This window comes from Cervus canadensis, chromosome 3, assembly GCF_019320065.1.
Source record: "Cervus canadensis isolate Bull #8, Minnesota chromosome 3, ASM1932006v1, whole genome shotgun sequence".
NCBI classification, from domain to species: domain Eukaryota; kingdom Metazoa; phylum Chordata; class Mammalia; order Artiodactyla; family Cervidae; genus Cervus; species Cervus canadensis.
Genome location: NC_057388.1, coordinates 103,302,048 through 103,317,684, shown reverse-complemented (window position 1 = coordinate 103,317,684; position 15,637 = coordinate 103,302,048).

Genomic DNA, 15,637 nt, shown 5'->3' with positions numbered 1-15,637 from the left:
AAAAAAGAAAAAAGAATCAAAAGAAATGAGGACAACCTCAGGACCTCTGGGACAATGTGAAATGCCCCAACATTTGAATCATAGGAGTCCCAGAAGAAGAAGACAAAAAGAAAGGCCATGAGAAAATACTCGAGGAGATAATAGCTGAAAACTTCTCTAAAATTGGGAAGGAAATAGCCACCCAAGTCCAAGAAACCCAGAGAGTCCCGAACAGGATAAACCCAAGGCGAAACACCCCAGGACACATATTAATGAAAGGTTGTTGCTGAACGATAAGACGCGGGTTTCTTGGCCTCTGGAGGAGACGAATTCAATCCGGGGCCAGAGACGAGGCTGAATCACTCAGAGCTTTTGTGTAATAAAGTTTTATTAAAGTATAAAGGAGATAGGGAAAGCTTCTGACATAGGCATCAGAAGGGGGCAAAAGAGTACCCCCCTCCTAGTCTTTAGCTGTATGTTATATAGTCACTCACAGTCTGTTAATGAAATGAAAGGAATGTCATAAAATTTAGAATGGCAGCAGATAATTCATCCCAGGCCATAAAACGATTGACTTGAATCTTGTAGAAGGGCAGAATACCAACAAATAGTTCCGTTTACATAGATTAGGGGAACAATACCTGAGTAAGTAAGTTAGGCCGTTTGGCGGAACCAACTTGAAGATAGAGTCTGGGGTTCATTAACATAGCTTAAGACAACATTTCCATACGAAAAAGGAATGGATTGGTTAACTCAAGGTTTGAGAGTAGTTAGCTTTAGGTGAGACCAGGTGTCATGGCAACACAGAATGTTAAGAGAAACCTCCTTTTAAATTTGTATAGAGAAGGAAAAACAGATCACTGGTTTGTTTCTTCCCGCCGCTTAAGAGAGATAAAAATGTCTGGCACTTACAGCCTCTTTCCTCCATTTGGAGACCCCTGGCCTTCCTGCCTGTTACCCTCTCATTAATCAAATTAACAAAGATCAAACACAAAGAACAAATATTAAAAGCAGCAAGGGAGAAACAACAAATAACACACAAAGGGATTCCCATAAGGATAACAGCTGATCTATCAATAGAAACCCTCCAGGCCAGAAGGGAATGGCCGGACGTACTGAAAGTAATGAAAGAGAATAACCTACAACCTAGATTACTGTACCCAGCAAGGATCTCATTCAGATATGAAGGAGAATTCAAAAGCTTTACAGACAAGCAAAAGCTGAGAGAATTCAGCACCACCAAACCAGCTCTTCAACAAATGCTAAAGGATCTTCTCTAGACAGGAAATGCAGAAAGGTTGTGTAAACGTGAACCCAAAACAACAAAGTAAATGGCAACGGGACCACACCTATCAATAATTACCTTAAATGTAAATGGGTTGAATGCCCCAACCAAAAGACAAAGACTGGCTGAATGGATACAAAAACAAGACCCCTATATATGCTGTCTACAAGAGACCCACCTCAAAACAAGAGACACATACAGACTAAAAGTGAAGGGCTGGAAAAAAATATTTCACGCAAACGGAGAACAAAAGAAAGCAGGAGTCACAATACTCATATCAGATAAAATAGACTTTCAAATAAAGGATGTGAAAAGAGACAAAGAAGGACACTACATAATGATCAAAGGATCAATCCAAGGAGAGGATATAACAATTATAAATATATATGCACCCAACATAGGAGCACCGCAATATGTACGGCAAACACTAACGAGTATGAAAGAGGAAATTAATAGTAACACAATAATAGTGGGAGACTTTAATACCCCACTCACAGCTATGGATAGATCAACTAAACAGAAAATTAACAAGGAAACACAAACCTTAAATGACACAATGGACCAGCTAGACCTAATTGATATCTATAGGACATTTCACCCCAAAACAATCAACTTCACCTTTTTCTCAAGTGCACACGGAAGCTTCTCCAGAATAGATCACATCCTGGGCCATAAATCTGGTCTTGGAAAATTTAAAAAAATTGAAATCATTCCAGTCATCTTTTCTGACCACAGTGCAGTAAGATTAGATCTCAATTACAGGAAAAAAAAATTGTTAAAAATTCAAACATATGGAGGCTAAATAACACGCTTCTGAATAACCAACAAATCATAGAAGAAATCAAAAAAGAAATCAAAATATGTATAGAAATGAATGAAAATGAAAACACAACAACCCAAAACCTATGGGACACTGTAAAAGCAGTGCTAAGGGGAAGGTTCATAGCATTACAGGCTTACATCAAGAAACAAGAAAAAAGCCAAATAAATAACCTAACTCTCCACCTAAAGCAATTAGAGAAGGAAGAAATGAAGAACCCCAGGGATAGTAGAAGGAAAGAAATCTTAAAAATTAAGGCAGAAATAAATGCAATAGAAACTAAAGAGACCATAGCAAAAATCAACAAAGCTAAAAGCTGGTTTTTTTAAAAAATAAACAAAATTGACAAACCATTAGCAAGACTCATTAAGAAACAAAGAGAGAAGAACCAAATTAACAAAATTAGAAATGAAAATGGAGAGATCACAACAGACAACACTGAAATACAAAGGATCATAAAAGACTACTACCAGCAGCTCTATGCCAATAAAATGGACAACTTGGATGAAATGGACAAATTCTTAGAAAAGTATAACTTTCCAAAACTGAACCAGGAAGAAATAGAAGATCTTAACAGACCCATCACAAGCAAGGAAATCGAAACTGTAATCAAAAATCTTCCAGCAAACAAAAGCCCAGGACCAGATGGCTTCACAGCTGAATTCTACCAAAAATTTAGAGAAGAGCTAACACCTATCTTACTCAAACTCTTCCAGAAAATTGCAGATGAAGGTAAGCTTCCAAACTCATTCTATGAGGCCACCATCACCCTAATTCCAAAACCAGACAAAGATGCCACAAAAAAAGAAAACTACAGGCCAATATCACTGATGAACATAGATGCAAAAATCCTTAACAAAATTCTAGCAAACAGAATCCAAGAACATATTAAAAAGATCATACACCATGACCAAGTGGGCTTTATCCCAGGAATGCAAGGATTCTTTAATATCCGCAAATCAATCAATGTAATACACCACATTAACAAATTGAAAGATAAAAATCATATGATTATCTCAATAGATGCAGAGAAAGCCTTTGATAAAATTCAACACTCATTTATGATTAAAACTCTCCAAAAAGCAGGAATAGAAGGAACATACCTCAACATAATAAAAGCTATATACAACAAACCCACAGCAAGCATCACCCTCAATGGTGAAAAATTGAAACCATTTCCCCTGAAATCAGGAACAAGACAAGGGTGCCCACTCTCACCACTACTATTCAACATAGTGTTGGAAGTTTTGGCCACAGCAATCAGAGCAGAAAAAGAAGTAAAAGGAATCCAGATAGGAAAAGAAGAAGTGAAACTCTCACTGTTTGCAGATGACATGATCCTCTACATAGAAAACCCTAAAGACTCTACCAGAAAATTACTAGAACTAATCAATGAATATAGTAAAGTTGCAGGATATAAAATTAACACACAGAAATCCCTTGCATTCCTATATAAGAACAATGAAAAAAACAGAAAGAGAAATTAAGGAAACAATACCATTCACCATTGCAACAAAAAGAATAAAATACTTAGGAGTATATCTACATAAAGAAACAAAAGACCTATACATGGAAAACTATAAAACACTGATGAAAGAAATCAAAGAGGACACAAACAGATGGAGAAACATACCGTGTTCATGGATTGGAAGAATCAATATTGTCAAAATGGCTATTCTACCCAAAGCAATCTATAAATGCCCTCGTTTATATAGAAGATGCAGCTTCCAAAACTGAAAGCAGTTTATTAATATCTTCTATCTTTTATGTAGGAGGGAACAAAGTTTGGAAAAGCATGCTTTCTCTTCCAGAGGATATCCCAGCATGTTCCATGTGACTAGACTTGGAAACAAGGTATCTAGATCCTGACATTTCCAGTTGTTCATTTTATAGTCTATTTTCAACATTGTGGATCTATGTATACTTTGTGACATGGTGAGAAGAAATTTGTTAGTTTTTTTTTTTTTCCTAAAGACTTACATATACACATTTAGAGACAAAATACAGAAAGTTATTTGATAGCCTTGCTAAAAAGGAAAATTATTTGGGAGGTTTCTCTTTTTTTGTAATTTTTTTTCCATTTATTTTTATTAGTTGGAGGTTTCTTTTTAATTTGTGGGGTAGAGAAGTTGAGGAAGTACATTTGTACACATTAAAACAAGCTACATAAAGGTTTACCCAGATGCTCAGTGGTAGAGTCCACCTGCCAAGCAGGGGACACAGGAGACATGAGTTCGATATGTGGATCACAAAGATCCCCTGGAGAAGGATACAGCAACCCACTGCAGTATTCTTGCCTGGAGGATCCCATGGACAGAGGAGCCTGACAGGCTACAGTCCAAGAGGCCTCAAAGAGCCAGACATAACTTAGGAACTAAACAGCAACGGCAGAGGCTGACTATGAGCTGCACTTTAAGAGTACCATACTTGGGTTTGTGGTTATAAACAGAGGGACTTTATGATCAAAGTCATAAAGAATAGCTAGCTCCTATTTGGAAGATTCAGTCATTTTCTGTATTGGCAAAACTAGAAAGTCAATTCCAGTCACTGATGAATCACCGTCACCACGTTTTTTGTATTAGTACCATGTAGTAGAAGACCAACTCAGCCATCCTGGGCTGCTCAGACTCCATGTATTTCAGAGGTCTTCAAGTCTAGCTGTTGACTGGCTCCTGGGAGATTACATGTAAAACCTTGAAATATCCTGTCTGATAAGAGCAGTTTTTGTTGTTGTTGTTGTTGTTTCAGAGCAGTTTTCTATCCTGGGGTCCACATCAGTTTATGCTGACATGGTTCACAGCTAATGCCTGATTATATGCCTGGGACTTTGAACGAGGCTGTGACATAAACTGTTTTTACACCTGGGTGGTGAATTTCTAGATGAAGTAGCTAAGGATAGTTTGGGGGATTCCCCATGCCTATGAAATGAGCCTTAATAAAACCCTGGCCACTAATACTTGGCTAAGCTTTTCTGGTTGACAATAATTCCTAAGAGCCATCAGACAACATTGCTGGGAGAATTAAGTTCTCTGTGTGACTGGCCCAGGAGAGGTCAGTGGAAGCTCGTGGCTGGTTCTCCATGACACAGTTTATACACATTTTTTTCTATTGCCACTTTCAATCTGTATCTGTAGCTGTAGTAAACCATTATCATAATGGTTTTTAGAGTTTTGTGATACCTTCTTTCTACTAAATCACAGAATCTGATAGTGGTCTTTGGCACCTCTGACACAAGCCCAAAATTTGAAAAAGTTTCTCAAGCATTTTTCTTTCTTTAAGATTTTAAACTTTCTTGCATTTATATTACATAAAATATAAAATTGTTATTCTAAGAAATAAAATAAATATGCAAATTAGGAAACAATAAGTGAATACATGTAAAGTTACTTCCTGACTTAAATAAAAAAACAAACAACAACAAAGAAATGAGTATTGCTGAAATCAGAAGTTCTCTGTGATCACCACTGTTATACTTTCTTGAAAATTACAACCACCATAAGATATTATCTCAGACCTGTCAAAATGGCTATCATCAAAAAGACCACAAATAGCTAATTGACAAGGATGTGGAGAAAAGGGAACCCTTGTACACTGTTGGTGCAAATGTAAATTGCTGCAGCCACTGTTGAAAGCTGTAGAAAGATTTCTCAGAAAACTGAAAGTACAACATGGCCCAGAAATTTCATTCCTGGGTATATTTCTGAAGGAAACAAAAACATTGATTCAAAGACAGTGTTCATATCAACATCATGTACTGTAGCCAAGATATGGAAGCCACTTAAGTGTCCATCAACAGATAAATGGATAAAGAAGCTATGGAGTGCATACAGAGTTGAATATTAGCTAGCTCTAGAAAAGAATGAAATTTTGCCATCTGAAATAACATGGATGGACCTGCAGGGTATTATATTCAGTGAAATAAGTCAGATAGAAAAAGGGAAATACTGTATGTTACCACTTACATGTGGAATCTAATGGAATATTACTCAGCCATTAAAAAGAATATATTTGAATCAGTTCTAATGAGATGGATGAAACTGGAGCCCATTATACAGAGTGAAGTAAGCCAGAAAGATAAAGACCAACACAGTATACTAATGCATATATATGGAACTTAGAAAGATGGTAACGATAACCCTATATGCAAGACAGAAAAAGAAACACAGATGTATGGAACAGACTTTTGGACTCTATGGGAGAAGGTGAGGGTGTGATGATCTGAGAGAACAGCATTGAAACATGTATATTATCAAGTGTGAAACAGATCACCAGTCCAGGTTGGATGCATGAGACAAGTGCTGAGGGCTGGTGCACTGGGATGACCCAGAGGGATGGAATGGGGAGGGAGGTGGGAGGGGGGTTCAGGACGGGGAACACATGTAAATCCATGGCTGATTCATGTCAATGTATGGCAAAAACCACTACAATATTGTAAAGTAATTAGCCTCCAACTAATAAAAATAAAGGAAAAAATAAATAAATAAATAAAATAAAAAAACCCTAAAACACATAAAAAATATAAGAACACAGAAAGAAATGGACCGATAGAGAACAAATTAGTGGTTGTCGATGGAACAAGAGAAGGAGACAGGAAGAGGGCAAGAGGCAGAGAATTAACAGGTGCAAATGAGGGGCTTTGCTGGCGGTCCATTGGCTAAGATTTCACCTTCCCATGCAGGAGGTGCCAGTTCAATCCCTGGGGAGGGAGCTAAGGTTCCATATGCCTCATAGTGAAAACACCAAAACAGAAAGCAGAGGCAACATTCTAACAGTTTCAATAGACTTTTAAAAAATGGTCCACATCAAAAAATCTTTTAAAAAATACAGACTAATACAAACTAAATAACCTACAGGGATATATTGTACAGCATAGGGAATATATTCAATATTTTATAATAACTCAAATGGCATAGAATGCAATAAAACCTGAATCACTATGTTGTACAGTTGAAACTAATACAATATTGTAAATCAAATGTACCTCAGTTAAATATGAATAAAATACTCTTCTGTTTTTTGTTAGTCCATAGCTTTCAATTTTAAAAATAAATTCATCCATATCCTAAAACTACGTGTTTAATAAATCTGCTTGAATCACATTATAACGTGATGTCATATACTGTGGCTTCTACTTTGCTTGTGATTTTCTTCAATATTAGTTTCTAACATTTTCCCATGAAAATGTTATCATGAAAAGCTGTTACACATGAAAAGCTCATGTACTGTACTCTCAATTTCAAAATTGGATAGTATTATTTTCCTTTAATATGTTTAACTAGTTGTAGCTTTCCTTCCATCATGACCAGTGCTGATGTGAATATTACGCTACAGGTCACTCAGTGCACTCCTAGAGGGGTTTGTCTAGGTCCATCCCTAGATATGACATTGATTGGATACAGGATGTGCTTATGATCAGCTTTAAAGTGTAACAAGAATTTTCCTAATTTATGTTTCAGATCTATGTCCTCAAGAGCAGCATATCTGACCTTAGCTTCTACATCCTTGATGATACCTGCTCTAGTCAGACATTTAACATATTTTGCCATCATTATGGAGGTGCGTGTGTGTGTGTGTAGCCATGTCTCACTCTTTGCAAACCCAGGAACATAGCCTACTAGGCTTCTCTGTCCATGGAATTCTTCAAGCAAGAATACTAGAATAGGTTGCCATTTCCTAACCCAGGGAATCTTCCTGACACAGGGATCAAACTTGCATCTCCTGCATGTCCTGAATTAGCAGGCAAATTTTTACCACTGTACCACCTCTCGGATACTTAAATCTTTAACATATCTGGAACTATTTTTTTTTCCATTGTGTTATGTTAGAATTTTCTCTTTTGTGAATTCAGATAGCATGTTTTACCTACTGATTTGTTTTTTAAAGCATGTGTTCTCCATTTATTGTTAGTGACACCCTCAGTTCAGTTCAGTGACTCAGTCGTGTCCGACTCTTTGCGATTCCATGAATCACAGCATGCCAGGCCTCCCTGTCCATCACTAACTCCCCAAGTTTACAAAAACCCATGTCCATCGAGTCAGTGATGTCATCAGCCATCTCATCCTCTGTCATCCTCTTCTCCTCCTGTCCCCAACCCCTCACAGCATTAGGGTCTTTTCCAATGAGTCAGCTCTTCGCTTGAGGTGAACAAAGTATTGGAGTTTCAGCTTCAGGACCAGTCCTTCCAATGAACACCCAGGACTGATGTCTTTTAGGATGGACTAGTTAGATCTCCTTGCAGTCCAAGCGACTCTCAAGAGTCTTCTCCAACACTACAGTTCAAAAGCATCAATTCATTGGCACTCAGCTTTCTTCACAGTCCAACTCTCACATCCATATACATGACCACTGGAAAAACCATAGCCTTGAGTAGATGGACCTTTGTTGGCAAAGTAATGTCTCTGCTTTTTAATATGCTGTCTAGGTTGGTCATAACTTTCCTTCCAAGTAGTAAGTGTCTTTTAATTTCATGACTGCAATCACCATCTGCAGTAATTTTGGAGCCCTATGATGTATCAAATCTTCATTTATTTGTGAATCCATTTCTGGACCTTGTTTTCTGATCATCAGTCTATGGTAAGCTTTGCTTTATGTAATGGCAGACATTGCTAGATAATTTTGCAGGAAAGGCTTGATCTTTTTTTCTGAGCTATTTCACCAAAACTTTAAAAAAGACTTGTCCCTCCTAGAACATTGTTGTGTGTGTCTTTTTTTTAGTTTTGGAGGGAATTTCCCTTACAGACCAATTCTGTAAAACTTATATCTTTCAAATATTGAGTCATTCTAGCAAACATGATGTCACTGTTTATTTATGCTATTTATTTAAAATCTTTTAGTTATGTTTTTATCATAAACATAAAAGTTTTGATTGAGAGATATATTTCCCTATGGGCCTTATATAATAAAAATTTATTGTTTAAAAATTATGATCTAAATATTTTCTGCAGTGATGAGGAAATACAACTAATTTTCCAATCAAATGTTGATTCTATAGTTAACAACTCACACAGACTATTTTATTAAAACCCATAGCTTTCACTTTACCCTTTTACATGAGTCTTTTCTTTATATATCTTACAAATCTGTAGTTTATTATTTTTGGATATCTTCCTCTACTAACAGCACCCTCCCATGAATTATTACCCAGAGTTGCAATGTTGAGCATTATTTTCCTTTACATAATTTTAAAGTAATGAACTTCTTGTTCATTAATTTTAATCAAAAGATATCAATTCAGTTTTAGGTCCTAATTAACTGTATATCTGAACCTCCAAATGCAATTTCTTCAGCTCTCCATGCATTATTATTAACATAAAGGAAGATGGAGGAAAAGCTTATTTGCAATAGTAAATCTTTTGGAAAAAATTCAGGCAAATAAATTGTAAACTTTTAACCATTAAATTGTGAAAGAAGATGTAACATTAAAGGTAACTGTCCAGCATTCTGGAAAGAATTTTTATTTCATCTTTTTAATCCATAATTTTGTTGTGCTAATGTTGCCATCTTTTGAGACAGACCTAACTCTGCAAAGTGAATGCCCAATGTGTCTCATTAACAATAATCTTTGGTGCATTTTTTTCAGCTTAAATGTAAACAGTATACAGTGCAATTATTGCTGAAAGGATAACTACCATAAGCAATGATTATCCTGAGAGATAATGGATGAATAAATTGTTAAGGATTGAGAACACTTTCCTGCCTTTTTTTTTTTAGTGTAATGAAATCATTTTGAAAAAATGTTTAATTATGTTATGTTTTATTGAATCTCAAGAGAGATCAATAGACATTATAGTTACTTAATGAATCAACATTTTTCATTCTCCAATTAAAAAAAAACTGCAGATAGATCTTAGCAAAAGAAGTAGGCAAATAAAAGACCTGTTTTTCCTAGATTCATAAATTACAGTTTACTACATGTATTTGCTTTGTTATTTCAAATGAATGTATTAGAGTAACATATTAGCACACATTGAGGTTAATCCTTAGATAGATGGCATGCAGTAAAATGTTCACAATCTACAAAATAATGATTTTGTATTATTAACCTAATCATTAATCTATTCATTTATAAAATTGATTTTTTTTTTGTGGCTCAATAAACTTTTATTATTTTTTTGTTATTTATTTTTATTCAAAAGAATTTGTGTCCCTATCACAAAAATTAGATAAGCATACCACCAACAGCAGCAAAGTCTGTAGAGTTACATTGATGGTGGAGAGCTCACTGGGTATTCCCAATGTCCAGAAGGTCAAAAGGAGGAAAAATAGGGAAAGAAAAAAATACTCAAAACAAATCCAAAACCCATGGTGACTTTGGGGAGAGACATTGCAGGATCTGTCTTCTCTCATTGTCGGCTGCAGATGTATTTCAGCAGGGTCTAGTACCATTTAACTTGAGGAAACCCTTCATACCAACTCTAGCACCTTACTTGTACCCTGACTGTTAGCAGCAATCAGCACATTGGACTCCCCATCTGGAAGTGCCCTCCAGCACACAGCACTAACAAATTCATTTGTGTCATCTTCTTTTCGGTCTTTGTCCAGAACACTTTTGACTCTGTCGAACTTAAAAGTTAGCAAAGTCTTAGAAAGTCCTTTATAGTACAGGGTAAAGAAAGTTGTTCTCGCTTCCACAAGCTATATAATCTCCATTGGAAGCAAGGCCTACAAAGTTTTTTTCATTGATATGACCCTTGAAGGAGCGTAGGCAGTATGGCTTAAACTTACATTTTAAAGTATAATCAAGTATCTTCATTTATTTGCTCATCTATCCACAAATATTTAATGACTGTCTACTATGTAACAAACTGTTCTGCCAGCCTGACCAATCATTATAAAGATTTGTGCTCTAATAAATTTATTAGAAGAATGAAAACAAAAATATAAACAAATAACTGACAACAATGCTGTTACTAAAAAGTATTTTTAATATAATTTAATAGATTTTTGCAACTTAGGATTTCCTTCTATCTTTGATGTTCAAGTCTTTTAGAATGTTTAATTAAATACATGATAGTTTTATCTAATAAAATCATGATATGTGGAAAGCTGAACTGACAAAAATTGAGTATTATCTTTATGAGATAAATTGATAACTAACAAAAATAGCTATATCATTTAAACTTATCCTTTTCTAGAGTTTCTTCTGGTCATATTTGAGTTAAGTGACATGTGGTAATATAGATCTCATCCTATATCACATAAACTGCAATGTCCCTGTGATAAATACTCAATTTACACCTAAGCAAAAGATAATTATGGAAATGCAAAAGCCTATCCCTGGTGCAAATTAATTACATAATTTCTTTATTTCCTCACAGGATAATCAGAAATAAAAAACATACATACAAGAAAAGAAGTTTACAGAGATGTATAAAATTCTTAAAAGATATTAAGTTAAAAATAAAATAAATCTTCTATACTTGGCAAAAAGCAAGTCAATGATGGCATTGAACAGAATATCCATGGGAAAGACACTGTTCAGAATGTAACTCTATGATGCCTGAAAATCAACATGTAATTCATGGTTCCACTTTTTTGTGGCAAGTAATTCTAATGAGCTCAAAATTTATCCCTTGAAATATTTATTTGTATGTAATGCTAATGAATACATTATAAAATAAATAGCAAGAGCATGAGTTACTGAAATAAGTTTTCCAGCTACACTTTAAGCCTGCATAAATATTTTAAAAGCAGGTTTCCCAGGTGGCTCAACAGAAAAGAATCTGACTGCCAAGCAGGAAATGTAAGTGCAATCCTTGGGTTGGGAAGATCCCCTGGAGTTGGAAATGGCAACCCACTCCAGTATTCTTGCCCAGAAAATTATGTGGACAGAGATGCCTGGCCAGTTACAGTCCATGGGGGTCAGAAAGAATTCGACCCAACTCAGTGACTGAACAACAGTCTCCTCTTTGTTCTAAGAAGACATGGAAAAAAATGCATGAATGTAGTAAATCTGCATTCCAGAAGACAGCCCTATCTTTGCTATTTCTTAAAAAAAAAAAAAAAAAATAGGATTGGCTTCTGCATAAGGCCTCGTCCTTGAAGGATGACTATTATGAGCTCAGATGCCTCATTCTGGATATTGGTCTGCTGTTTAGGAGAGTGCCGAGAAACGATGATTACACAGAATCTGAAGATCTTGTGACCCACGGGAAGAGTCAACCATCTAGTGGAGAAGAGTGTAGATAGAATAAAAAGCCACTTGATTCTCGGGAAACTTTGAAATGACTCCTAGGTTAATAGTCACAAGTCATGCCTACTAATACTTTTTAAAGATATTTTTTAGGATGTTAGTGATCTAGATAATATGAAAAATGCTTCTTTGATCTTTAAACTTTAGTGAAAATTTAATTTACCAGTTTTACTGTTGCCATCAATCTCACAAGCCTTTATCATTTGTTCACAAGTATACCTACAGATCCTACTATTCCATCAGGGTCAAATATTATGCACATACATGTCTTAAATAAAATTGTAGTTATTCAAGTTTTTTTAGAAAACAGAAAATGATTAATTATGCATATCATGACAATCCAGATGTGGGTACAAAAGGATTGAGTCAAACTTTATCTTATGTTTTCTTGTTACACATAATGTTACCCACCAGTATGGAAACATATGTTGGTATAGTCATATATCTAGGGTAAGATATACACATGTTCAAAACTTTAAGAAAATGATTACTGTATTCGTAGGTTTGAATGTGTATCCAAAAGGAGTATAGGAGGTTTCTCTGATCAAAGTAGGGGACGAAGATTCCACATACAAGGGGCAACTAAGCAGGAGCATCACAGCTGCTGAAGCCCAGGAGTGGAGAGTCTGTGCTCTGCAACAGAGAAGCTGCCACAATAAGAAGTTCACACACAGTGACTAGACGGTAGCCCTGCTCTTTGTGGCTAGAGAAAGCTATGTGTGCACAGCAGTGACGACCCGGCAGGGGCAAAATAAACACATCATATATTTTTAAAAAGGAGTTTGTTGTGCATATCTGGTATTACTTGTACAAATGTTACTTAACAGAATTTCATTTATCACAGAGATATGGTGATTAAGGCTTGAAAGTTTAGCTGGGAACTGGGAACAATTCTACAGAATACAGAGCACAGAAATACACTCCTGCCACTAGGGTTAACTTTTCCTTTCTTAAGGCTATGGAAAAGGAGGGAAGAATATGCAGTGGAGAAAAGACAGTCTCTGTTCAATAATTGGGGATGGGAAAATTGGACAGCTATATGTAAGAGTGAGATAGAACACTGCCTCAACGAAAATGAAATCAAAATGGGTTAAAGACCTAAATATAAGACTAGAAACCATAAACTTCCTAGAAGAGAACAAAGGCCAAACACACTTTGACATATGTCACAACAATATATTTGGGATCTGCTTCTGAAGGCAAAAACAATCAGAGAAAGAAAGAGGGATTCACAGTTAGGTTCAATCACTCAGTCGTGTCCGGCTCATTGTGACCCCATGGATTGCAGCATGTGAGGCCTCCCTGTCCATCACCAACTCCTGGAGTTCGCCAAAACTCTTCTGCAGTGAGTCGGTGATGCCATCATCCAACCGTATCATCCTCCGTCACCCCCTTCTCCTCCTACCTTCAATTTTTTGCAGCATCAGTGTCTTTTTCCCATGAGTCAGTTCTTCACATCAGGTGGCCAAAATATTGGCATTTCAGCTTAAATACCATTCCTTCCAAAGGACATCCAAGACTGATTTCATTTAGGGTGGACTCCTTGGATCTCCTTGCAGTCCAGTTTCCTATTTAGAACCAGTCTGTTGTTTCATGTCCAGTTCTAACTATTGCTTCCTGACCTGTATGCAAATTTCTGAAGAAGCAAGTCAGGTGGTCTAGTATTCCAATCTCTTACACAATTTTCCAAAATTTTTTGTGATCCACACAAAGGCTTTGGTGTAGTCAATAAAGCAGAAATAGACGTTTTTCTGGAACTCTCGCTTTTCTGATGGTCCAGCAGATGTTGGCAATTTGATCTCTGGTTCCTCTGCCATTTCTAAAACCAGCTTGAACATCTGGAAGTTCATGGTTCACCTAGTGCTGAAACCAGGCTTACAGAATTTTCAGCATTACTTTAGTAGCATGTGAGATGAGTGCAATTGTGTGGTAGTTTGAGCATTCTTTTGGCTTGTCTTTCTTATGGATTGGAATGAAAACTGACCTTTCCCAATTCTGTGGCAACGGCTGAGTTTTCCAAATTTGCTGGTATATTGAGAGTGCAGCACTTTCACAGCATCATCTTTCAGGATGTGGAAATTCCTGCCTGGAAAATCCTCAACTGGAATTCATCACATCCAGTAGCATTTGCTTATAGTGATGCTTTTTCTAAAGCCTGACTTCACATTCTAGGATGTTTGGCTCTTAGTTGAGTGATCACACCATTGTAATTATCTGGGTTGTGAAGATCTTTTTTATACAGTTCTGTATATTCTTGCCACCTCTTCATATCTTCTACTTCAGGGTCCATGCCATTTCTGCCCTTTATCAAACCCATCTTTGCATGAAATGTTCCCTTGGTATCTCTAGCTTTCTTGAAGAGACCTCTAGTCTTTCCCATTCAGTTGTTTTCCTCTATTTCTTTGTATTGATCACTGAGGAAGGCTTTCTTTCCTCTCTTGGCTATTTTTTGGAACTATACAAATGGGAATATCTCTCCTTTTCTCCTTTGCTTTTCAGTTCTCTTCTTTTCACAGCTATTTATAAGGCCTTCTCAGACAACCATTTTGCCTTTTTGCATTTCTTTTCCATAGGGATGGTCCTGATTCCTGTCTCCTGTACAATGTCATGAACCTCCATCCCTGTCCATCAGGCTCTCTTCTCTATCAAACCTAGTCCCTTAAAACTATTTCTCACTTCCACTATATAATCAATCATAAGGGATTTGATTGAGGTCATACCATAATGATCTAGTGGTTTTCCCTACTTTCTCCAGTTTAAGTCTGAATTTGGCAATAAGGAGTTCATGATCTGAGCCACAGTCAGCTCCTGGGTCTTGTTTTTGTTGACTGTATCAAGCTTCTCCATCTTTGACTGCAAAGAATATAATCAGATTTTGGTGTTGACCATCTGGTGATGTCCATGTGCAGTCTTCTCTTGTGTTGTTGGAGGATGTTTGCTAGTCCAGTCCAGTGCATTCTCTTGGCAAAACTATTAGCCTTTGCCCTGCTTCATTCTGTACTCCAACGCAAAATTTTCTTGTTACTCCCAGTGTTTTCTTTACTTCCTACCTTTTGCATTCCAGTCCCCTATAATGAGGACACCTTTTTTGGGTTAGTTCTAAAAGGTCTTGTAGGTCTTCATAGAAACATTCAACTTCAGTAACCCTGAAGAAGTGTTACTAATTGGGACATAGGCTTGGATTACCATGATATTGAATGGTTTGCTTTGAAAATGAACAGAGATCATTGTCATTTTTGAGATTGCATCCAAGTACTGAATTTTGGACTCTTTTTGACCATGATAATGGCTACTCCATTTCTTCTAGGGGATTCCTGCCCACAGTAGTAGATATAATGATCATCTGAATTAAATTCACCCC